Below are 25,455 nucleotides of genomic sequence, written 5' to 3' on the forward strand. Positions count from 1 at the left end.
GAAGGGGTGGGGGGATGCAAGCTGGAGCACAGGGGGGGCATGCATCTGACTGCGAACACCTCTAATGAATCATGAGCACTGCTTTTGATATGCCAGCACAACAACTCAGCCGCTTTACATTAGGGATCAAGCACTCTTGACATCTCCCTGTTGTGAAATATTTGTTATTTATTTATCATTGTTAAAGTCTGAGTGTTCACTTCAAAAGAAAGCTGTTGAGTTAGTTGCATATTGAAAAACATGGATTGCCTTTCAAGTGGTGGGTGTATGAGGATTGAGATTGCGCTTGCAAAGCTGTTCAGTTTGGACCATCAGGATGTCCACATCTCTCTAAAATCAGATGAGGTTAGCTGCTGACACATGCGGGATCAAGTGAGTCACATCCCATCTGACTTTCTTTTTCTGGCCTCAGTATGCCTTCTAGCTTTGCTCCCCTAGGCCGGCGGTGGCAGGAATATAGAAAATAGGAAGTTTGCATGCAACAAATCACCCAAGTACTACAAGACACCTCATGATTGCACCGCTACACCATTTAGATCTCCTTTAGTTCCATCTGGCCTTTTGCCTACCTCACCCGTGCCTTCATCCCACAGCAGCGCTACAGAGAAAATGAATTTATTCAATTTGAATTTACCAGATGAAGACCACTTGTACTGGGTTAAACTTCATGCTAGATATGAGGTTTAAGCACCGATCACGTTTGCAGTGTAGCTCTTAGCATTCGAAGATACATGAAAGTCTTCCGAGATGGGCTCAATTTAATCACAAGGAAATATGAAACTACGAAGAGTCCCAAGAGAAAACCCACCGAAGCATAGTGATAACATGTTAACTATACAGAGAAATGTTCGAGCTTAGAACTGAGTTTAGAACCTGTTGAGATATATGCTAGCAAAATAAGTGCTATCATCAGTTATTAAAGGGTGACCATATTTCCATTAACCTAAAAGGCTGGATATACTTAAATGATACTCAAGTTTACTCAAGGATGCCATATATATAACTATTTTAACGTACTGTATGTCACCTCTGTATGGGTATACACAGTGTATTCTGTAGAATCAAATTGACTCTATTTAGAGGAAATTCTACTCTATTTAGAGTGGAACCAAATAGACTAAGTTTTTGAGTAATGTTTACACTTGGAAGACAATAAAATAAAGAATTGGGAAAAAAAGATAAAAGTCACTCAAGGGTTGAGGAACGAACGCACAACCTTCAGCTTGGGAGACTGCCACACTACCACCTGAGCTATGCCCCTCTTACTCTTTGCTTATATCAAAGAGACCAAAAACATTGTTTTTGCTCTTGGCATTACAAAGCTTCCAGCTGACACCAGAAATATACTAAAACACAGCAGGAGATGCGTGGTTCAGGGAGTAGATCAGCTGTCTTAAGACCAACCTTTTTTGCTCCCTCAATCGACTTTTTCTTAAAATGTATTATTATTGGGGCTGCATTATATTGGAAAAACATGTGATATGAGATAAAGTTGTTGAATATTGCGATATCGATATTATTGCGATATTTGACATGTACCTAAAAAATGTCATTTTTATTATCAAATTAAATATATATATATTTTTTATGTTGCAAAATAAGCAAGCTTAATGTATCCTTAGGTCATTAATTGTAATGAGCCTAGATAATGGTCAAATCTTGGATGGTGATGCATATTTAAGTTTGCGACTGGTCAAATTCAGGTAAAAGCATACAATTCTGTATGAAGCTTATTGCATGTCTTTGCGTAATGCATATTGCATGAGCCAATATCACGATAATGATATTTTTTCAATATATTGCCCAGCCCTAATTATTATTATTATAATAATTATTATTATTATTAATTATTTTAATGGGTGAGCTGGAAACAAACTCACCCCTCCGGTTTGGCAGTCCAGAGCCCTATCAGTGAGCTGTAGTTCTAGACAGCTCAGGACCTAATTTGAAGGCCTTAGGAAGTGAGGTATGTAAAACGATTTTATTTTCTTTAAAAAAAAAAAAGAAGAAAAAAAACAACTTTTACCTTTCTATTTTTCCTACACCCCTCGCGATCAATTTGGGAGCAGTCCGAGGTCTACCAATTGCGGTAACCCCTACCATTTGCACTGCAATGAAAACAGACATTTTCATGATTTTATTTTATTTTATTTTTTTAAACATAGCCGTCCAGACAGGATATAAGAAAGTGGACATGTCTGGGCAAAAGAGGACGTTTAGTCACCTTAAATTATTACAAACTACTTACTTGGAGAGGACAACAAATATTTTAGAATATATGATTGAATTGTAGCACTGCAAAGGCAAACATATATACAGTACTGTTTTGTTGGAAACTACAATAAAAGGCAAGAAAATTTGTGATGATGGTTCTAGAAGATTGCAATGAAATCACAGGGTTTAGCCCGTTCCGCGTGTAAAGTTGCATTCATGACCTTGCATCATTAAATGTGTGCTTTTCAGCGTCTATGTGCGTCAAACTGTGCTTCATCCCCATCCATTTTCTGATAGGCAGGTCACATTGTTGTCTGGATTCACATGCAGAGTTAGCACCGCTGAGTTTTGTTGTTCGCTCAAAGCAGCCCCACCGCTGTTATCAGCTGTCGCACCGTGGCACATCGCTGTCAAATTCCAAGAGTTGGAAGTTCATAATGCAAGCGGCTGCCATGTGCCATGCTTACTTCACCAAATCCCTTCACTTTTCAAATCCATTCTACACAGACTTGTGCTTTTATGTCTTCTTCCACTGTCTCTAGGCAATTGCTTATTTTAGCTAGCAAATATTGATATGCACCTATTGTGATATGAAAACTGAGTCTGTCATGATTTGAATAGACATATGGTTACACATACAGTGGAACCACGGAGTTTGAACCTCTTGGAACTCGTACAGATCGGACTTCAACCAAAAATTCAGAGTAGAAAATGCCTCGGAGTTTGAACTTATTTTTGGAGTTCGACCAACCAAACAAAGCAAGCTAAGCCGAACGTACCTTGAAAACGGGTAGCCAAGTAAAGCCTAGCGCATATTCACGTTGCGGTAGTTGACATGATGCACTGCTCAATCAGATCGTCAATACTACCGGAGGGGCTCCATACAACAGTGCCAGTGGCAGCAAAGAAAAACATACAGTGCTACGAAGCAAAGTGGAATTAGGAAGGAGATTATCGCGCCGTTGTGACTACTTCTGTAAATACTGGCACGAGGACCGCCTTAGCTGTTCAACAACGTGCCTGACGTTAAACAACGCACGCAAGGACCGCTTAGTAGTCTAACAATATGCCCAATGTAAAATACTCAGCACTGAAATAAAGCAAGCGTTGACATAGCATTTATCATCAACTGATGCCATCATACCACAACAAAAAGGTAAGGTATTTTTTTATTATTATTTAAATACTATACAGGGTGTAAATGTAAAAAAAAATACATAAATAGAAATTAAAATAGGAATTTTATGTTTTGGGAGCTTGGGAACGAATTAATTGCATTTACATTATTTCCTATGGGGGAAAAAATTTCGGAGGTTGAACAATTCGGACTCTGAACACTTCGCAGGAACGAAATATGTTCAAACCAGAGGTACCACTGCACTCATATGGTTGTGACCTTAACCTCATACTATTAATTGGAATTAGCTTGAAGAATAGATAATTAAATTACAAGGTGGTATCAACCAGAATTTGCCTGACATTCACAGGAAATAAAAGCAGCATTTCCAAAGCTTTCTGCTATGTCAATAACTAACCAACAAGCTTTTCCACATCATTTCTATGTGCAGTGCCCAGCATCCCCCCTTTTCTTGATGTCCATCACCAAGTGAATGTCTCCGAGTGCATAATCTTCCAACCTCCCCCTCCTCCATTCTCCTGTGTCTTCCTCTCATCTAACTCATCAAGGGCCCAAATGGAGAATGACAACGTGTCCTGGGCTCGAATAATTCATGATTAATGTTTCATTAATCATGCATTTTTGCCCCTTGTGTGCTCCTTGGGGCTTTTATCCAACCCATGCCTTCATATCTCTCCAATAACGGCCATTGTTTACGACACCGCTGCACTCAAAGGGGCTTTCACAAGAAGACGCTATTGATTTTTATGTACTTAAATGTTGTGTCCCGGCTTGTCAAGGAGCGAGGATTTTACACCATTACATCTACTGATATTTGGTAGATATTCACTGCAAGCAATCAAAGCATAGGGGTGTGTTTGCACAGCAGATAATGGCATATGATATTTGAGACAGGTTCAGCGTATTGATTCTGTATCATATGTTATACCGAAATAGAAGGTTTCCTGAAATCTTTGCAAGTATTCGTGAAGCAGACAATTATTGTATATTGACACCTTGCAATTAGTTAATTTTTTATAAAACAGAAATTATTAAGGAAATTATTTGGTGAAATTACTTTCAAAATCACAACATCTGAAAAAGTGGAATATGCAGCTTTCAAACAAATTACTTTTTGTTCACCTCAACCAATCAGTTTAACATATATGAAATTGTCATGTCGTGTTTTTGTTTAGATTTTATTTTGTTTCATGTTATGTCTTGATTTTTTTGTAGTTCATGTCTCCCATTTTCATTTTCTTAACCGCTTATTTCTCACTGGGGTTCGCGGGGGTGCTGGACCCTATCCTAGCTGTCTTCGGGCAGTAGGCGGGGTACACCTCAAACTGGTTCCCAGCCAATCCATGATTGGGAAATTAAATCTGGAAAAATAATTATCTTCACTGATTATTTATTCCGTGGAAGTGGAAACCATAATTAATACAAACGACCCTTGAAAGATATTCTGTTAATCAAAAATACATCATTTAAAAAAAGCAATTTTCACTTACCTAGACACCCATAATGACAACATTATTATTTTATTTTATTTTGTAATATGTATACAACTCTATAAAATAAAAAAAAGATAAACGAAGAAATCACACGCACATAAATATTCACATTCTGGCTCAGTGCTAAAATCAATCAAAATCAGATCTCACCACAAATGGTGAAATGCATTCAAGAGGGGGCTCTTGCTGGGCCACTCAAAGACATTCTAGAGTGTTGACCTGAAACAATCCTTTAGATATCTTGAATGTGTGCTTAGCAGGTCGCTTTCCTGTGGAAAGATGAACCATTTCACCAATCTTGGGTCAAGGGCCTGCTGGAGCAAGTTTTCAACCATTGTACATTGTTGCCTTCATCTTCCCCTCAGTCACGACTAGTTTCACAGTTTCACAGTTTCTGTCACTGAAACGCATCCCCACAGCATGATACTACCACCAACATGTGTCACTGTATTGGCCAGGAAATAAGCAATGCCCTCCATACATGATGTCTGGCATTCAAGCCGAAGAGTTGCATCTTTCCCTCATCAGATCAAAGAATATTGTCTCTTGTGGTCTGAGAGTCCTTCAGGTGCCTTAGGCAAACTCCAGGCGGGCTGCCATGTGCCTTTCATGAAAGGAGTGGCTTCTGTTGTCCCACTCTGCAATGCAGGCCTGATTTGTGGATTGCAGAGTTTCTCCTCGTTCGACAAAGAAAAAACCCCAGCTCTGACAGAATGACCATCAGGTTCTAGGCTACTCTATCCCTGTTTCCATGATCGCTCAGTTTAGATGTGCAATCAGCTCTCTCAAAAGAGTTCTGGTAGTTCCAAACTTCTTCCATTTATGGATGATGGAGGGCACTGTACTTTTCCCCAGAGCTATGCCTCAAGGCAATCCTGTCTCAGCAGTCTAAACAATTTATTTGACTTGGTGCTTGCTTTGTGCTCTGGCATGCACTGTCAACTGTGGGACCTTATATAGACAGGTGTGTGCTTTTCCATATCATGGCCGATCAGCCCAAAAAAACAAATATTCAACTAAGTCTAACTGATGCATATGTAATGTACAGCAAACCACATGAAACTATCGTGATTCCAGTGTAAAATTTGGCTGCAATTATTTGATGGCATTGTGTTTCCATCATTACAGGTTGTGTGAACATAAACAAAGACATTTAAGTATACTGTATGTCTGTAACTATCCATTCACCACATTAAGCCATTATTACTAATGCACACCTACAGGGTGATTGGTCAATAAAATCCTTATAATTTACTTTTATTTTATTTTTTATGTCAGACCAAGTGGGATCCATGTCACAGAAGAAACAATTACATTCAAATAATAATAATACCAATCTTTCCACAGTGATCAATGTCCAACATACAGACTTGTAGCTCAACTGTCTGGAATACAATATGGCAGAACTGCGCACATGATTAAGCAAAACATTGAGTATATCATTTTGAGACCCAGATGTCATACACATAAATGTAAACATCAAATTATGAATAGCAACCGAGCAGATAGGTATGCCGACTCTAACAAACATCTGACTTTTAACTGGCGCTTCCCCAGCAGCACCCTCATGCTGTCTTTACAGGCCACTGTGATTTTTCTAGTGCGTTCTTGCTCATAATGGCACCACAGTTGGGCAGTATATGAAGATGCACAATACACTCTTGCTGATACAGAACACATGCAAAAACTTACAACGCAACATATTTGCTCGAGAGTAGTTTCCGACGCTGCCTATGGATGTCCTTGTCATCAGATCACTAGCAATAATATGAACCACATATGTTATTTCACTGTAGGAAAAGGTTAATTGCCTGTCTTCTCTACATCTGATAATCATGATCTCACTCATTTCAGAGTTGTGTTTTATATCAAAAGCATGCATCATGATTGTCTATAAATGACATCTTCATACATTAACGATTACATCACCAGTCATACATACTGTACCACTTGTATTAATTTAATTAAATCAATTCATATAAACATTAAATTGGAAGGGAGAGAGTCCACCTTGATGGACACCATTGATGTCGTATACAAACACAAAATCTGCTTCTTGTCAAACAAAACTTGCCACCATCTAATAAGCAGCAAAATGGGTGAGATGAGAACAAAACATTATATGCGTCCTCTATTGTGGTAGTTTGTTTACTGTGTTATGTTCCCTTTGGGTGGGGCGTAGGTCACTAGTTGTATGCAGTTGGATGATGCAATTTGCTGTTTTAACTATTTATGATTTTGTATTTTATTCTCAGAAAATAATGGGCCGGCCCGTGGGTTTTTGTTTTTTTCATGGTCAGATACATGGCGAGCATTACAGTAAAAGGGATTTGAATTTGTCTCGTAATACTTCAATCAAACATATTCAAAATAGTTTCATTTTGAGCGCAGGCTCTTGAATATAAGTGGAAAACATGTTTGTGTAATTTCTGAATGAGCAAATCTTAATTTTTTGAAAACGTATGTCTTAAATTTAACATGGCTCTCGTCTCATTTAACAGTGTTGCTGTGCGTCAATCTAACAGGTTGCTTTTAAGAAATCGGTAAGAACACAACACGTTCTTTATATGATTCATCAGGCTTTTTAATTAATTTCCAGTAAAAGTCTTCAATTACTGACTGCAAATCCTTTTCCATTTTAATTAACTACAGCTTGAGGAGTGAGGGACAATGAGGAGAGTGGTTGATGGGTGACAGCAGTAGATGATGGGTGAGAGCAGTAGATGAAGAGAGAGAGAGAGAGACAGAGAAAGACAGAGAAAGACAGAGAAAGACAGAGACAGAAAGAGAGAATGCTGAACTTAAATGACTGGCAGCTGCTTTGAAAGAAGATTGCTTTTTTTTCTTTCTTTCTGTGTGAGAGCAATCACAGTGACTTGAATAATGAGAATGAGTTCCAGATGAGTTCCAGGGCAATCTTGAAGGAAACATCATCTTGAAAAGCACCTTGTGTGAACAATTAGAGATGTTTATTTAGACTTAAATTAAATATATGTTTGGTCTTTTTTGGAGGTTTTTTTTTTACAATTTTGACAGTGTCATCTCTTATTGGAATATCGTCTACTATATACTATATATATAAGTATATATATCTATATACTACATTATAACTGTTGACATGAAAAAATAAATCTATATATACTGGCCAAGCTGTTCTAGTTAAATACTGTATTTCTAACTGGATAAGTAATATTCTAAGTAACATTTTAATATTCATATCAATCATACAAATAATAATAAAAGACCTACTAGTAACGATAAAACACAGATGTTAATGACTTATGAGACAATGATTAAATAAGCACCATTGACCAAGTAAATTGAACAAGTAATAGCCTAACTACACATGCTTCATTTCTAGACATTTTTTTTTTTAATTTTGAGGTAATTATGTTTTCCAGCAAACAATAATAAATCATAACACTATACTTTTATGTCTTAAATGATGAATTGTATGTTTATCCATTTTTTTGTGTTAAGCCTCATTTTTTTCCATTTGTAAACTATATGACACAATATTATTTATTTTGGATACTATGAAATATTCAGAAGCATTTATCTCACAGTTCTTGATACCTTTTAATGACGGTGAAAAGAAACAGAATACATAAATACAGATTATAAACTAAATTTCATGAGACAGGAACCTGCACCCCGGTCACTTTTTAATCAGCATAGTATCAAATAATACGTTTTCTAATAACCTTCAAATAATGAGTTATTGATTTGAACGTTAGCAGAAAGTTAAATTTGGCATTGGAATGTGGAAGATTAAATACCATCTGGGGAACTATCCACAATGGAATTAATCAAAAGAAAAATTCAAACTCAGCACTGCAGATGTTTTCAGAGAACACTTTTCAACCTTAGATGACCTTATTGTTTTTCATTTATTGGCTGGCAGGTTCTTTCGAATCAGCACAGTGAAAAATGTGATGTTTTGGTACATTCCGCTAAAAGGAAAATGTTCCTGTTTGGTGCAAATTTTGGTGCCATGACTACTATCACTGAAAATCTCACCTTTTACACTCTAATCCCCCAACTCCTCAACCTTCTCAGTGTCAGTGGCGGGCTCGGTTACATGAGCAGACTGGCGGTGTGTTCAGTGCCAAGTTCTCCCAGCTCTGGGGATGTGGTGAGCAGCCCTTTATCTTTGACACACAGGCGCATTGGATCACCTCCTCAGGGGCCTAATGTGGGCAGGAAGGGGTGAAGGGTGGGAGGAGACTCACACCATTCTTCACTCCTTTCCCCATGTACTATCCAAAATACAAACACAGAGTCATGTTTGCCTCCAATGCAAATAATTACGTCAATGCACGATAGATGGATTAATCAACATAACAGGGGGAATGTTGTTGGTTGGGAATATTAATGCTTCATTTCAAAGCAACTGAGCACTGTCTTTGAAATAGGAGTAATTGTTACTACTATGATGTATGGTTAGTCTGGAAGATGCAACAATTTGTCTCATTTATATTTTTTACTCAATGTTTTTTAATAAAATACAAGTGTTTTCTGCTTACTTTAGGTTATACAGGATATGTAGGATGGAAATTTCATGGTAATTTACTATATGATATCACACAATTTTGCCAAGGATAATGATTGGTAATCTGATACTTGGTGTCTTGGAGGAAAAAAAGAAAAGAAGAAAAAAAAGTAAAAAACCAGCAAAAAAAAACATGAACGAGACATGTACCTAAAGGGGAGTTGTGGTGGAGAGCATGAAAAAGACAGGTTGATTAATGTGAAGAAAAGTAGACAAGGTAGTCTATGAAAGCACCCATAGGCAGGTGTGGATAGGAAATTATGTTTAAAAAAATAATAATAATTTTTTAAAAACATTTGTTTTTTTTAAAGCAAGAAACAACTCTCAATCTACAGCGTAGCACTTCTTGTGTCAAACAATTTGAAAACAATGTGTTATTGGCATGATTGGGCAACCAAGGCTGCATAACGACCAGTGGTGGCTCACCAAGAGAGGGTGCTTGGTCGTTATAGCCGAGTCACCTTAAAAGGTACGATAAATTCAATATTCCAACAGAAATAGCATAATAAAAATACTTCAAAATACGCATTTGGTTTTAAACGAGCAGGATAAAATATTGAGGAATTTATCTCAAACGATCACGTACTTCCGGTTTGGGTCACACAACATCATCACTGATAGACTGTGAGTTTGTACCAGTCGGGCGCAGCAGCTTCATTGTGCAGACCGGAGGGGAGGGGCGTCGCTTAGTGTACAACCTTTCAGTGGGTCGAAAAAAGACAGAACTGCCAAGTACTGCAGTACAGGTCAGCCACTCTTTCTCCTGCAGCGCCTTACCTTTTTTCTTTGACGAGCGCGTACACTTTTTTACTGCCATCCCCGTGGCCATGCTAAATACTTTAGCTAATGTTAGCACTGTTACTATCAACCGTTTTAAACACGGAAACACTTACCGCTATCTCCGGGTGACTACAGACCTGTACAGGACGCTGTGTGTGACTTTGCAGTCTGTTCCCGAAGCCGATTGGCTGGTATACAAAAATTGATGTATTTATTTTTAAACGTAAAAAGTGAATGTGCGGATTTCTGCGCCGCACGGTTTCCCACAACAAATACAAACGCATTATCCACATCGCACGTATCCGTGCCCACCCGTGCGAACTACATTGACTATAAGTGCAATCGCACCGCCAGAAAATGCTCACCCCTCGTTTGGTGTTTAATGTACCATTAGCCAACATGTCTGCGGTGTGGGCAATTTATATTGTGCTTTGTTAAAATGCCAGTGCTAAATAAATATTTTATAATAATATTATAATTTTAATAAATGCAATGATAGTTAAAAAAAAAAAAAAATTAAAAATCGGCATTTCGGTTTTTGGCCAAGTATTTTTCATTTTTGGTTTTCGGTCCAAAATTTGTATTTTGGTGCATCCGTAATACCTAGTTTTGTCTTCATGTTCAGCTGCATGGAGAAGAACAGGCATGGTGGATTTATAGACTTAATCATAGGTTTCTCCACAAAATTACCGCCAGGCTACAGTGAAGACTACACTTGTCGATCCTGCTCTGCTGGCTCGGTGATGATTTTTCTGGGGTCATTTCTAGCCCCAACTGAGGCAATTTTCTGTTTACATATATATATATGATTTAAAGCATTGTGATGATGTCCGCGACTAGTGACATGTAGGGTAGGTAAGTATGAGCTGGGGATTGGCTTTAATGGAGATTAGCCTACCGGCAGTAAAACGCCAATGGTGCTTGTCACTTTCTGAAATATTTGCTTTAATTCATCTATTACAAACTATGTTTGCAAACTAGTCTGAACTCTCCCAGGGGGAGAAAGTACTGCGCCTAGTGCTTCCCGGCATTTGTTGATCACTATGCGACATTTATTTGCTTCTCTATGCTTTATCCAGCATTCCACTTAATCATGACTTCAGGCTTTTACTACCTGCTTTTCATCCCCTTATTGCCATCTGGCACCAGTGGCTTTGCTTAGACCATCACTTCCTGTGGTTAAATTATTTCCTTGGTCTGTGCATGGTGTGCTTGCCATGCAAAACACCAGCAGGTACACTGTCTGTTTTCCCAGAGGTAGTAAGGTGAACAATGTCTGCTAATCTAAAAGAATTACACTGCATGGGAGTAGGTTCTACTAAGGGACCCAGCAAATCCCCCTCATCTATGTCTTCGAGTGACAGGGTAGAAATATGGAGCCAATTATACTGCACATCTTTATGCAAGGAACTCCAAAGAGGTCATGAGAGGATGCACAAAGTAAAGTTAACTGAATGTCTGCAGGTACTAGTCAAGAGACAATAATTGCACGCATTATTTTTTAGGGGTGGCAGGCGATTAAAATAAAAATAATCGTAATTAATTACAGAATTCAATAGTTAACTCACGATTAATAACAAATTTTGTACCTGTTCTAAATGTACAATAAAATTAACACGTTTTCATACCCTTGTTTACATAAAAGTGGGGGGAAATGTTAAACTAATAGATATATGGCTGCATCTTTTGGTCATTGATACAGTAATTTCATAATAGTTCATAACATTGAGTTAAAATTAAATGTATGTACTGTACTGTAAAAAAACAAGTGTGATATTGATTTGTTTTTAGGTAATTTTTCTGTCACAAGATGGCATAATTGCATTTGTAAGACGTTGGTGACAGCTCAGTGCATTTTTCTTTTCGTATTAAGAGCTATCTAATCTTTACATGAAGTAACTTGTGAAATTCAGCTTTTTTTTTAAATTGTAAAATACAACTTGACATCAGTCTCAACTAATATATGTATTATTATTACATTTATTACTGCTACATTTTGACATGGGCTACAGGCTTTCCAAGTAAGGTCATTAATTGCGCGTTAAAAAATTTGTAGCATTAAAGGAACTTTAAATTAACTCAAAATTAATGCACTAATTTTGACACCCCTATTTATATAATAGTTGTGTTATTTAGGCTAAATTGTTTTTCTTTAGAAGGACATGTATTATAGTGGTCAACAATAACAAAAACAGAAGCTTCCTTCTCCCTGAGGAGTGCCTGATTCTAGAACCTAGAGAGGATCATATCAATCCTGTCTGATGATGATTTTTTTTTTAAGACTATCATCGGGGCACACAGAGTATAAATAAACAACCACTCACACATAAATTCCCACTTGGACAATTTAGAGTCTTAAAGCATGGATATAACAACCATTTTTTTTAAACGTCGGAGAAAGCTAAAAAAACAGTAAAAGCCCACTCAACACATGAAGAGCAAACAAAACAGGGGGATGCTTCAACTATCAGGCAGGGGTGTATTTCACAAAGCAGGTTTAGTAAGAACCCTGAGTCAAGAAACCCTGAAATGTGGGAAACTTTGCGTCTTCCGTTTCAGAAAGGGAGGTTACTGAAACTAGAGGAAAAGAGGTGACTCTAGCCTGTTTCATAAAAATAAGTCATTTAAGCTCTCGGTCAGTTACCGTAGTAACACAATCCATGAATCAAACCTAGTCGGTGGCAGGTTTTTCACAATGAACCTCGAGGTTTTATCTGTCCCGCCTCCTTTCAGCCCCATTCTGATATTTCTGGAACCAAACACGCAGAGTTTCCTCTCTCAGTGTGTGTCAACTCGCTGTTCAGGGTTAGTCTTGGTGTTTGTTGAACATGCTGTTGTGCTAACCACTGTTTCACTCTACTGCTTAGATGATTGACAGTAGAAAATAATATTTTAAGGCTGAATGATTATAAATTATACTGCTTTGATTTTAAAACATGAATGAATTCAATGTTTTGTTGCCATTGTGGGCTTTGTGGAAAACATGTCATTCTACAAGCTAGGAACATTAAATGTCATATTGTAAAATACACATTACAAAAGCCAACATTTCATTCTGGTTATTTGCATAATGGAAATGTGTGATCTACACGAATGCCAGTCCTGTGAGTCTAGTTTATACCTAAAAAAATATTGTAATCATTTATAATTATGATTGTCATTAATTATATTGAAAGCTGTGAAACAAGGGATTTGTCTGAATGACTAAAAACCGTATGCAACAAGGTCTATATTTTAGATCCAATTAATTTTCATCCAGTTTGGCCCAAAACTTTTCATGGAAAAAAATAAGCACAAAAATATAAAGCTCTTGCCAGCAGCCAGGTTACTTTGCATAAAGAATGAAAGCAGCAAGCGGGCTTGGCTGGCTCTTGTCTGGGCAACAGAATACACCTCAGCTCATTAATTAGCTTGCCGTCTCTGGTTTGTTCACAACTCATTTGAAAAATGTTTGGCCACTCACAGCGTTGAATTCATACACAAAGGATGCACACATTTTAGGTTTTCTGTGCTAATCAGCTTGCATAGGTACATGACCTTAAACAAAATATTTGTACACATTCCATGATTAATAGACTGCATCACAAATGTGATTGTAATTAGTAGGGATGTTTGATATCACTTTTTTTCCAGGCCGATACCAGTGCAAGTACTCAACTCTTGAGTAGTCGTCGATACTAATATCAAATACCAATACCACAAGTACTTTTGATACATAAAATTTTGCCCCAAGAAACAATGATAGATCATTTTAAAGAAATACCTATATTTTCTTCAAAATTTCATGAAATTAATAGCAATTTTCTCTTTTTCTAATTCCTAGTTCCTGATCGTAAAATGGCCACAAGGGTGACGATATGTTAAAATAAGGCTGGGATCTGCACAGATACCGATACCTGGTATTGGTACTTACCCAAATTAGCTAATGATGTGTATGCGGGAGACTTTCAGTAGTACCCCCTCCTATTATTGATGCAACTTACAATTATGGAAGGCAAACCATTTAAATTTGTTTTATGACTAGCGTTATACATAATATATGTTATAACACATCTACTGTAAGTGTCAATAATCCATATTTCTAGCAATCATATCGCTGCTTTTAGTGTACAATGTTAAGTTAAACAAACATTGACAGCCTATTGTATATTCAAACAACAAAACACATTGAAAACTTTTTACAGCCCCTTACAGTTATTCTACTTAAGAAACACAGCTTTCCTTAAAACCCAGTTAAGAATCTTGATATATTGTTTTCTTATTCCCAAAGCAGAGCTTTTAGAAATTAAATACAACATCTAATTGGAGCTACCTGTGTATTATACTTTGTCTGTAGAAAATATACTTGCCTCAATCATTTACTTGATTTCTGATTCATATATCATTTTGAATCTTATTTATAAGACCAGTGCAAGTCTAGCGCGAGGTGCGGTCTAAATCTGCGCAGGGGCGGTCAAGACTTTGTTTTGGTATTTTCACTGACGCATACTGATTGGTGCAATTTAAAACGGGTGCTTTGTTGACATGAACACAGATGACTTGATTGGCCACCAGTAGAAGCACCCCCTCTCATTTCCTGGGGCGGATGATGAAAAAGTTGGCAATGGAGTTCACAGATCTGTGAATTGAGAACTTGTAAACTGGCTTCCACCCTGATCGTATGTGTCCATGTGTGACCCAACCCTCCATAGCTGTGCCGGGGCCAGTGGAATGATCTTAAGTATTCAAAATAAAGATTATGATAATAATAATAATAAAAATGATGTGTGTAATGACTTCATTTCTGCAATTATTAATAAGGTTCAATGCTTTCTGTTATTTTATTTATGGATGAAATACGTTGAAATCCACCACACGTCCGCGGAGCTCAGCATCTGTCAGCCTATGTCTCAATCAAATTCACCAAAATAGTAATACATTAACTGTGCCAATACTGAGGTGTGGTTCCAGCACACATAATATTATGTATGCTTTCAGCCATCAAATATCTGGTGCACCAGAACGGAATAGATTGGCCTTGAGCGATGAACCAAATTCCCAAACAAACGCATCAAGGCTTGCGTTGGCAGAAAAATCAAGATACGGCGGATTTTGCACACAAGCGCAGCTGCAATGTCTACAAATATAGAGCCCTAAGAATTTTTTTTAATTAACATTGTAATTAATATTATTATTCTCCAGGATGTTATGTAAACACATAGAAACACAACTTCTTAGTTGCTGTGTTGGCATTAACTGGTAAAGTAATTTATATTCAACATTTGTGAAATGCCATGCTTTCGGCTTCTTATTATTTTACTTACCATCTTTCGTAGGAAAATTATTTTTGGGGGATAATTGTAATTTAATTAATTGCATTGCTCATCCGTGACATCCCTGGAACTCCTTTATGGTTATGGTTTAAGTTATTTCAAGCATGCATCTTCCTACTCTGCTGTACTACTTGAGGTTTGCAATCAAGTACTGTACATGTTAACTAGATCTTGATTTTGAATAACACCATTAATGTCAGCTCAAATGCAAATCTGTCGAAGGTGAGGATCAGTTCAGTTCAGGTCAATCATCACAACTTTGGAAGCATTCACGCTACTTTTGGCTGCACAAAAAGAAGTCTCAGTGTATTGTAATGAGTGTGAGAGGACCCTTTCTTTAAAAAGCATATCATTTCTGCCAAGAGTTGCTGACACGATGGAAATAGAAATTGTTACTGTAAGGGCACATTAATATGGACACTTGAATTACCGTGGCGGTGTGTGGCTTCAACAATTACTGGGAAATTAGCATAGGACAAAAATATCTTAAGCATGCCCTGCTGTGTTCATACTAAAAATAGTTGATGGCCCAAAACTCACTCACGACTCATCTGTGAATTAAAACAAAAATAATTGCAATACATTTCAAAGTTCAAACTCTACTATCTTGTGACCTAAATAAAATGGTATATTTTAGTGACTCATTAGGAAGTATGTTGGACGCAGCTTCTTTTTTTGGGGGGGCTACCATGCATTCCATTAACATGCCTTGAGTACAATTACTTCCCTTAAAGGAACAGTGGGTATTATTTAGCACCATCTCGTGGTGAACTATTAATTCATTCATTTTAAAAACCACCACATTTTAAACCCTTCAGACCCGCATATTTTCTACTGGGCAGATTTTTTGTTTTTTTTGTTACCGATTGTGACTCTTTTCCCACATAAGAACAACATGGGAACAATTGGGGTAATCTCATGTTTTTATTTCTTAGTTAGACGTCAGGGTAGTATGGCTGTTGTAAACTTACCAAGCTTATATGTAACATTTTTAATATGAACATCATGCAAATTAACTTGCGATTGTGATTGGTTAGCTCGGACCCAATCATGGGTGTTGACATCATCCAAATTATGGGTTTTTATTGGCTTAGACATGCAAATATGCCATGTCCACTGCAATCATCTATGGGTCAGAAGGGGATAATTATAATAATTAACTAGCCACTCTTTTTAGCCACTTTAGCGAGTTCTTAGCGAGTTCTTGCTTGCCACTCTTGCTCACTCCAAATTAATAATTGGTAGTAATTGGTGGTAGCTTGCGAAGTGTGGTCTCTCTGAGGCACCACCATGTGCATGCTTCAAAGCTGGTGCATTCTATTAGTTCACCACTAGACGGCAATAAATAATACAAACTGTAATTTTTATATTGGGTCGGGACACCATATTTGTCGTCAAGAAGGAACACCATTTCTTAGAAAAAACTATATTTCTAATCCTTAGCTCTGCAGTCTGGTGAGTATTCTTTATCATTTATTTCTATGATGGTGTTACATTATTACGTTTCCCGGGGGGGACTCGAGCTGAACATCTTTGTGGAACTATCCACAGACTATATACAACATACAAAAGCTTATTGGAAGATCCAATGAAGTAATCACCATTGATGAGTAGTTATTTTTGTCATGTTTGTATAAGTAAAACAACAGCATCCCAATCACATGTGCTGCTTTGATGGGGTACTGTGCTTTCACTATGAGCAATCATCGTGGAGAAGAGTGATGGGAAGAAAAGGAGTTGGCAATATATTGAGAACTCTTAGCCATCCGTTTTCATACGGGGAAGCAGGGAGGCTAAGGAGACTGAGGACCCGCATGCATGCCTACATCCCTCGAGGGGAGACAAGCTGAGTCAGAACGCGAGGGGGGTGGGGACAAAAAAAAAAACATTGGCTGGCAGAACAAAGAGGAGGCTATTCAGATAGTAGGATACGCTGGAGGAAAATGGAAGAGTAGAGGAAAAAAAGATAAACAATATGAAAAAACAGAGAAGGTATGGAGGTAAAAAGTGAGGAAATCTGCGTAAAAATAATTGCTGTATCTGATTTCAAATCATGCATACATTCATTATTTTGCAGTTGCCATTGGAGCCTGACAACAAAGTTAGCCGAAAACAGTACTACGATCAGTGCTACAGTGTAAAGTGGAAACTTCACCTTCAAAGTTGAATAATAATAATAAGTAAGGACAGAGATGTGAGTGACAACTTAATTGGAATTTGAGCTTTTATATAATGTAGAAGAAGTATATCATTTCTGCCAGACAATCAATTTCAACAATAGAAATTTAATTAGGTGAAAAGAAGTATCAAATAAAGCCAAAAACAAGTTAATTATACATGATTACACTTATACTGTTGTTATTCTAGTTTATGCATTTTTTAAGAGTCACATTTATTTTTTTCTCTCAAGAGGAAATGCCACTGCAGAAGCAAAAGTCTGGCAGTAAAACAAGAGGATGCCTGATGCTGCCACCATTTGCTGAATCAATGCTGCAGTCGTCATTGGTTTCTTGAGAAATTGCTTAATTCTATCCTGTTCACAGGCTGACTGTTTACATGGGATGGTTGAAAGGTTTTCGCTCTCATTTGCTGGTTGTGAATGAGTTGCCATCTGCCTCTGAGACTATAGCTTTCAAAACAATCTTCTATACCCACAAGCATATATTCAATAGTAGAGATATTCAGACGATTAACTCCTGAGAATATGTTTTGAGAATTAGATTCTTGATTCCAGTGCATAATCTTGAAAAGTCTTGTCATACAGCATGTATCATCACATAGGGAATGAAGCCCTTTGGTATAACATTATCATGACTCCCTTTACTCTTGTAAGGTAAAGTTATATTCTACAGCAATGATGGCCCCTGAACGTTAACAAGCATTTAGTCCCAAATGCGCCGTCAGGTCTTTATTTTTCCTGTTGAATTACTCACAATGGAGTATGATGTTATAATATACACCTTGAGGTTTCTCTGTAGAATAACCGGAATAAGCAGGTGGGCAATAAAGTGGTGGGCACTAAGTAGCAACCTTTCAACCATCAGAATGTATGCAGTTGTGGTCAGTTTACGGTGGCCAATTGTTTAGGACATAGGCCTACCCTTCAAATGCTCTGAGGTTGGTTCACGTCAAATCACACGATCAGTTAAAAATATTTAGCTGGTTTAAGCCTTGCTTATCAGATTGCATACACACTGAATAGTTATTGCCAATGTCACAAAATGAATGCAGTATATTTGAAATAAGACAAATCAAATCTTCAATCCACTCTAAAGGTCATCATTTTAAGTGATGTTTTAAATTTAACTTTCACATAAGTGAACATGTACAGTATGTTAACCATTTTGCCATTTTGCATACTTAGTCAGTGACTTGCCGTGAGTAGTTGAAATCCAAAAACAATTGATGCTCATGTAAAGTTTTATGACAACAAAGAGCTACATGACGCTCATCAACTCACTTCAACAAGTTCCCCCAACACCAACATGCTACAAAATGAGGCCAATTACTCATTCCTTATTATTATCTTGGCTGAGCATAAAACAGAGTACAGGTGAGTTCTTCAGCAAATAACAAAGAACAGATATTGAAATTAACATTTCAAACCGTGAATGCAAGTGTGGGGGTTCACTTTATGTTATATTCTGCTCCTTTGTTCACGTTGTCGATCGTGTTATGTATAGAGTATCGAGCAGCCCTGACAGAGACATTTTACTGAACGTAAGATGGCATGCCTAATTTGCATAAGAGTCCAAGCCTCTTTCAAAAATTCAGCGAAATACACAGGTGGAGTGGGTGGAAAATGTCCAATTGTGTCAAAACTGGCAGTTGATGAAATTTGAGGTGTCTCAAAGTTGGTCTCCAATCATTCTTTTATCATTGTACATTGAAAAGCCAGGGCAGCAGGCTATAGATTTGAAAAACCCACAGCCGTATAAGAACCAATAAGCCATGTAACTAGCAATATGACTTTTTTCAATTTAAGCCTTTGATTACTCCTGAAAAGACTCACTTAGGTGAATCCAAATAGGTTCATTGATTCAATTCTTGAAGAATTAACATTTTCCAACAGAAGATGGCATCTTTTGAGAACTGTTCGAGAAAATGGCCAGCCAAGATCTCCGTCTCATTCAGGTTGGAACTCATTGCCCTTGCACTCTTGGCCGGGCGAGCTCTCAAGACTTGTTTCTGGCTGACCTCAACCAGAACTCTATTTCCAGATCTACTGGCCCAGATGATGACTTTTACCACTTCAGTGGGCACAATCACAAATATAGCAAGTTAGAATGTGTAAGCAGCAGCAGCAGCAGCAGCAGCAGGAGTGGCACCAGTGGCAGTAAGGTGGAGTGTTGAGGAAAAGGAGAGGACAAGTGGCAGTTGAGTGGAATGAGTCACTGCCAGCGAGAACTCTCCATCTGGTCAGTCAACTGAGATTGCAGCACTTCACATTTCATTTTGTCCTGGTGTAAATAGCGATGTCCTCATTGTGCAGCTCATCTGCAGTCCGTGCATTTTACAGAAAAATCATAGTTATAACTTGGTGGGTGTTCTTTTTCTACCTTTAACCCATGATAATATATTACTGCTATCAGCATTCCTACAATGGTTAAGGCTGTCTCCTGACAGAAACAAGGTCTTGAATTTGATGCTCGGTTCTTCTGGCCACGTGCTGTACGTGTGTACGTAATTTTCCTCCCACACTCCAAAAGTATGTATAGTATGTATGATGATAGGCTTTCAGTTGCTCATAGATATGAATAATCATTTCTCTAGCACAAGGATACTGTTGTCTACAAATTTAATGGTATGGGGTGCAGGATAAAAAATAATGATACAGTACGTATCACAATACGATACACTGTACGTATAACAATACATGTGCATCGCGACATGAGGCCGTCAAGGCGATACATATCCTGATATTTTACAATTACTTTACATACATTTTTATGAAAATAGTCATCTGTATACCAAAATAATATTGTTACCATGCTGCATGGCACAAATGTTTTATTTTTCTAATGTTAGCAGCGCTTCCGATTTAACGCCCGCATCGTGCCTGGTCGAAATGTGTGTGCACTGCATAGAAAGGTTTCAGAGACACGTCATGAAACTTTTTGAATGAATGTGCAATATCGATTCTGAAGCCTCCGTATCGTGTATTGTAAAGAGGCCTCGCAATGATATATTCTCGTATCGATTTTTTTAGTACACCCCTAACAATAACTGACCAAAACTGGAATACATTTAGCTTCTATTAATATCCACTGAATTGTATGATTGCCCGTAGCTCATTACAAAGCTAAAACACAAAACTTATTCATGCTAAAATTGAGGAGTACAAAGATACCAAACAAAACATTAACTACAATGTAGCCCATCTGATCCCCATGTAATACAGAGAAGGGCCCTCGGATTTGTTTAATTATTTTAGGTTGAGTTTTAAAGAGAATTTGTCCCAATTACCAGATTGAGAAAACAACAATTTCGCTAGAGTAAATAGACAAGACACCCAAATATCAAAGTTGTTAAGTTGTGAAAATGTATGATTAAAAGAGAGAGAAAAAAATATTACAATCAAATGACCCTATTGAATGGGGGGGGCAGCTCTTCAAATTGACTTGAATAAGTAAATAAATTGACTCACTTGTATGCACAAAAAAAAAAAAAAAACTTCTCAGAAGATCTGTTTCTAAATTGTACCAACACAAACCTATTTTACAATCTAAGCCGGCATAAAAAACAAACAACCCCCAAAAAAGAATATTACAGGCCTGAGGTTCTTTGTGCACAAATTGTTTAGATGGAGTACTCACAGTTCTGGTGAGAGATGGAGAAGGAGAATGCATGGCATGGTGTGAAGAATCAGCCCTCAGTCCAACCCAGTAGCAGAAAACTTCTCCAGACATCCAGCACAGTGTTTTCCAGACTACTCACAACTGACCACGACTGCTCCTGAATGAATAGGACAGTACTGACTGAGCTACAAGTCCATATACTATTTCGTGTAGAACTAGCAGGAACATTATCATTAGCAGCGACAGCTAACTAACATCACTGTACTGTTAAGGCTAATAGCTATCCGCGATTAGCAACAAATGCTAATTCAAACCAAACGGACAGTATTTTTTTTTTTTTTAACATAACTAGACAGATGTAATTACCTCTTAGGCATCCAGTATGTACAAACTTCCAGTAAAAACGAGTACTTTGTCCCGATGTAGCGTACAACAAGCTCTCAAAGTTCGGTGACACAGCTTCACTCTGATAGGCGCTCAAGCATTGTTCTGTCATGTCTACTGCAACAACGTAGCGCCAATTCAATTGTAATAAGACCCGCCCCTTCGATCTCAACGTAACTGACATTGGCTGACCTTGACATTTACCTAATGGTAATACAGAATAAAGATGAATGACAGCTTGCTTTTAGGCTGTACTCGTTGCCAAAGAGTGAATATTACGGTAGAAAATGTACATAAACTGAACAAATAAGGAACTCACATACTTATTTGCAACAACTATTCTTTTTTATGTATTTATCAACTATTTCTGAACAATTTGGCTCAGTATACACTGGGCTACATACATAATCAACGAAACTATCAACATGGAGCTCTGCCTCATTCTTATATAAACTTAGTAGAATTTGGTAGAAAAATCCACAGAGTTACTTGAAACTAGCGTAATAATTTAATAATAATAATAACAACAACAATGATAATGATAATAATAATTTTAAAAAACTGATTTATGTAGTGCCTTTCAAGTCTCCCAATGATGCATTTAACTAACATATTTAAGAAAATAACATATAGTAATGTTTGCCTTCAAATTCCATTTCCTACTGAATGACGTGTTACAAAGAAAAAATAAGTGGAAAACAACAGGATTCAGTATGGCTTTTCATCCTGAAATAAATTACTGTGCTGTGCAGATAAATATATGTCAGTTGCAAATATAACCACATCAGTGACTGCTCCTGCCCGATAAGGATCAGATACAGTAAATAAGGATTATTGTCTACTGCAATATAGTTAATGTGGCACTAACTCTGGCCATGGCATGGACATTTATCATTATAATCAACTTAAGGGCCACTAGCGGGGCTTTGAGATTGTCTTCTGATATTAATGTAATAAAGACTGTTTTAAAACCTGAAAGTAAACGTGTTTGCTTAATGTAAACAAATTATAATCCACATCCAGGAATTGCAAATGCCAATATCTGACATACAGTGTAGCATTATCCGAGGCACACCATTTATTAACTTGACAGTAAGAGTAGAAGCTGAAAGTTTAATTCTCAGATGTTTTAAATCAAAATTGAACTAATCTGTTTTCTATCTTGGTACCTCTCAACTGCTTCTTGGGACACGAAAACAAATGCATTATAAATCACTTGTTCTAATTTATCAGCGATGACAATTTTTTTGTAAAAGCTTTACACTTCATTTGTGATTAATTGCATTCCAAGTCTGAAACTTTATCCATTATTTATCATTTTAAAAAGTGACCAAAAATAATTAAAACTATGTTGTTAGACTTCATATTAGTCACAAATTGAATATGATTCCATTCAAATATTTTTTTTTCTATGACGTGTGGGGAACCAACATCGAGAAAACTTTCAATCACAAATAAAAAATAATAAATAAAAATGTTGATGAATTAAAATTAAATTATATAATTATATTATATTAATGGTTTCCTAATAAGAAGTAAAGTACTATATATGGTCAATTTTCAGGCACTACATTAAATTCAACGGACCAAGTAATCAGCACGCAATAAAAAATTCTGTCTAATCAAATTCAACACCTACTCAAGTTCTACTGCAGGCTGAAAAATCTTATGTCATCATCCAACTCTGTGGTAAAATGAAAAACTGTACTGTAAAACGGCAAGAGTGACAACAAAATGTTTTAAAATCTTTGTATCAGAGTTGACGCTCAATATTTTATGAATTGGTATAGCCACAGCAGTTAGCAATGTTTGTGTTTAGATGCGGTAGTTAATATTTAACTTGCATTGAGTAGGTAAATGCCAAAAACTACACTATGAACTCCATATGTATGTCCCCTTGGATATACGCTACAGAGCACATGCATATACTGTATAAAAGGATCTCCTACAACTTAAATCATTTCCCACTGAGCATTTCAAAATTTGTTCCCTCAAGGATTTCCAAAGGATTTTGTTTCTAGAAAGCCTTGATTATACACTGCACATATTTAAGATGCCCTGTACAGGATGAAAACAATGTTCCAATGTTTATCCATAGGTGCATGTTCTTTTTGTTTTATCATTCATGTTTGGATCTGTAAAGATACAAAAGCGCTGATGTGACATGCCAAATAAATCTGTCACGTCTTTCCAAAGGACATTTTCCCAAAAGCTGTGTGGCTTTCCAATATGCATTCAAGTACATTTCATTCTTCTGTTTCAAGTTATTTCAGTGACCATTTTGGGTTTGTTTATTTGCTTGTTTTTTTTTTTAAATGAGGGAGTACCAACAACTTGTGTGGAATATCACACAGATTTTAATGAAAAAGATTTACAAATCAAATCAATGGCAAACTGCTGAACTATGGCCAATTGCTGCCTACACATTTTAACACCCTTGCAAATTTATACCAACAATAATGATCCTCACAGTTAATCTTCAAGATTTTGACCGTTTAAGGTCATCTTAGTCCCTTAGTGTTGAAAGTCATAAAAAAAAGATTAACACTGACTTTGCATAATTGAGAAAATTGTTGCTTTTGTTATTTTGTTGCTCAGGTGAAAGTGTACATACCGTACGCAATATATAACATCTAGCCTAAGGCAATGTCGCTTGAGTGGGTAGTCGACAAAAACAATGTCTGTCTTGCACCCAACGTTGTGCAAGACATGCTTAATTCTGATGCAACCTCTCATTTGGCATATTAATTTATGGAAATACTGATACAAGGCTACAGGCCTATAGCAAAACCATATCCATGTGTATTGTGTGGGACAGAAATACCCTCTTCTAAATTATTATTATATTTAAAAACAAACTATTATATCACTTAAATGTGCATTCCTAAACTCTATTTAATATATAATTGTGTAGGTGTGTATTATTGATGAATGTGATTAGCAAAATAATTAACATGAACAATGAAACGTGGAACAAAACAATTTCTCCAGTCGATATCTTACAACTGTAAAACAATCGAAATGATGCAAGTTGCCGGTTGTGAACCGGTTATTCCTCATCTGGCGCTGGCGGCAAAGCAATTAAAGCCCAATAAAAAATAAATAAAAAAGATATTTAGTTGTCATGTTCTGGATATCCTTGCACATCACAAATGATTATAGATTGTCTGTAGAACACTCCCTGCAATCTCGACCCTTTTCAAGTGTATGCTGGAGTGAAGAACTATTGTTTGACTGTACAACTTTGGTACAACACATTTCCTTTTGATAAACATCATCTTTCAATGGTTTTGGAAAATATTTTTTTTTCTCTACAAAGTTTCTAATTGCTCATTCTGAGATGTATTTTTTACACTACCACAAGCCTACCACAACCTTGTTGTCAACAAACTACCAAGGACACGATGACAGGGGAGGCAGAGACTCACCCGCATTTTAGGAGCAAACAAACAAACAAAAAAGCCCTAATAATTTCACAAACTTTCTTTCATTTTAGTTCTCTGATCTGTGCTTTATTTTGCTTTTTGTTTTAAATTCAATATTCATGACTTCATTGTTAAAATTGCTACTATATACGGGCACCTATGAGACAGGAAGTGTGGTAGTGAGCAGCCAGCTTCACCGTACATTGTGCAATATGTTACAAAATACGATGATAAATCATGAGGCATAAAAGTGATGATAATACTTTGAAGTTGGACATGTATGTTGTTGTGTTACTGTAAAAATAACCAGATTGCTGGGATTACATGTTTGGATCAACAGTTATTGTATACCTGACAAT

At 36.9% G+C, this 25,455-nt stretch overlaps 1 protein-coding gene across 7 annotated transcripts in view; it reads right to left on the minus strand.

Moving 5' to 3' along the window:
• Window positions 1-21,790, minus strand: part of kirrel3b (kirre like nephrin family adhesion molecule 3b) — a 219,663-nt gene extending 197,873 nt beyond the window's left edge. For all 7 annotated transcript variants that reach the window (XM_086080588.1, XM_086080587.1, XM_086080584.1 and 4 more), the window contains exons 1-2: window positions 21,654-21,790; window positions 21,306-21,444 (exon numbers count right to left, since the gene is read on the minus strand). The gene's annotated coding sequence lies outside the window, so the exon portion shown is untranslated. The remainder of the gene's footprint in view (window positions 1-21,305; window positions 21,445-21,653) is intronic.
• Window positions 21,791-25,455: the final 3,665 nt, after the last annotated feature.

The sequence above is a fragment of the Leptonotus elevatus genome, chromosome 7 (assembly GCF_054856555.1).
Source record: "Leptonotus elevatus isolate MCC_2025b chromosome 7, RoL_Lele_1.0, whole genome shotgun sequence".
NCBI lineage: Eukaryota > Metazoa > Chordata > Actinopteri > Syngnathiformes > Syngnathidae > Leptonotus > Leptonotus elevatus.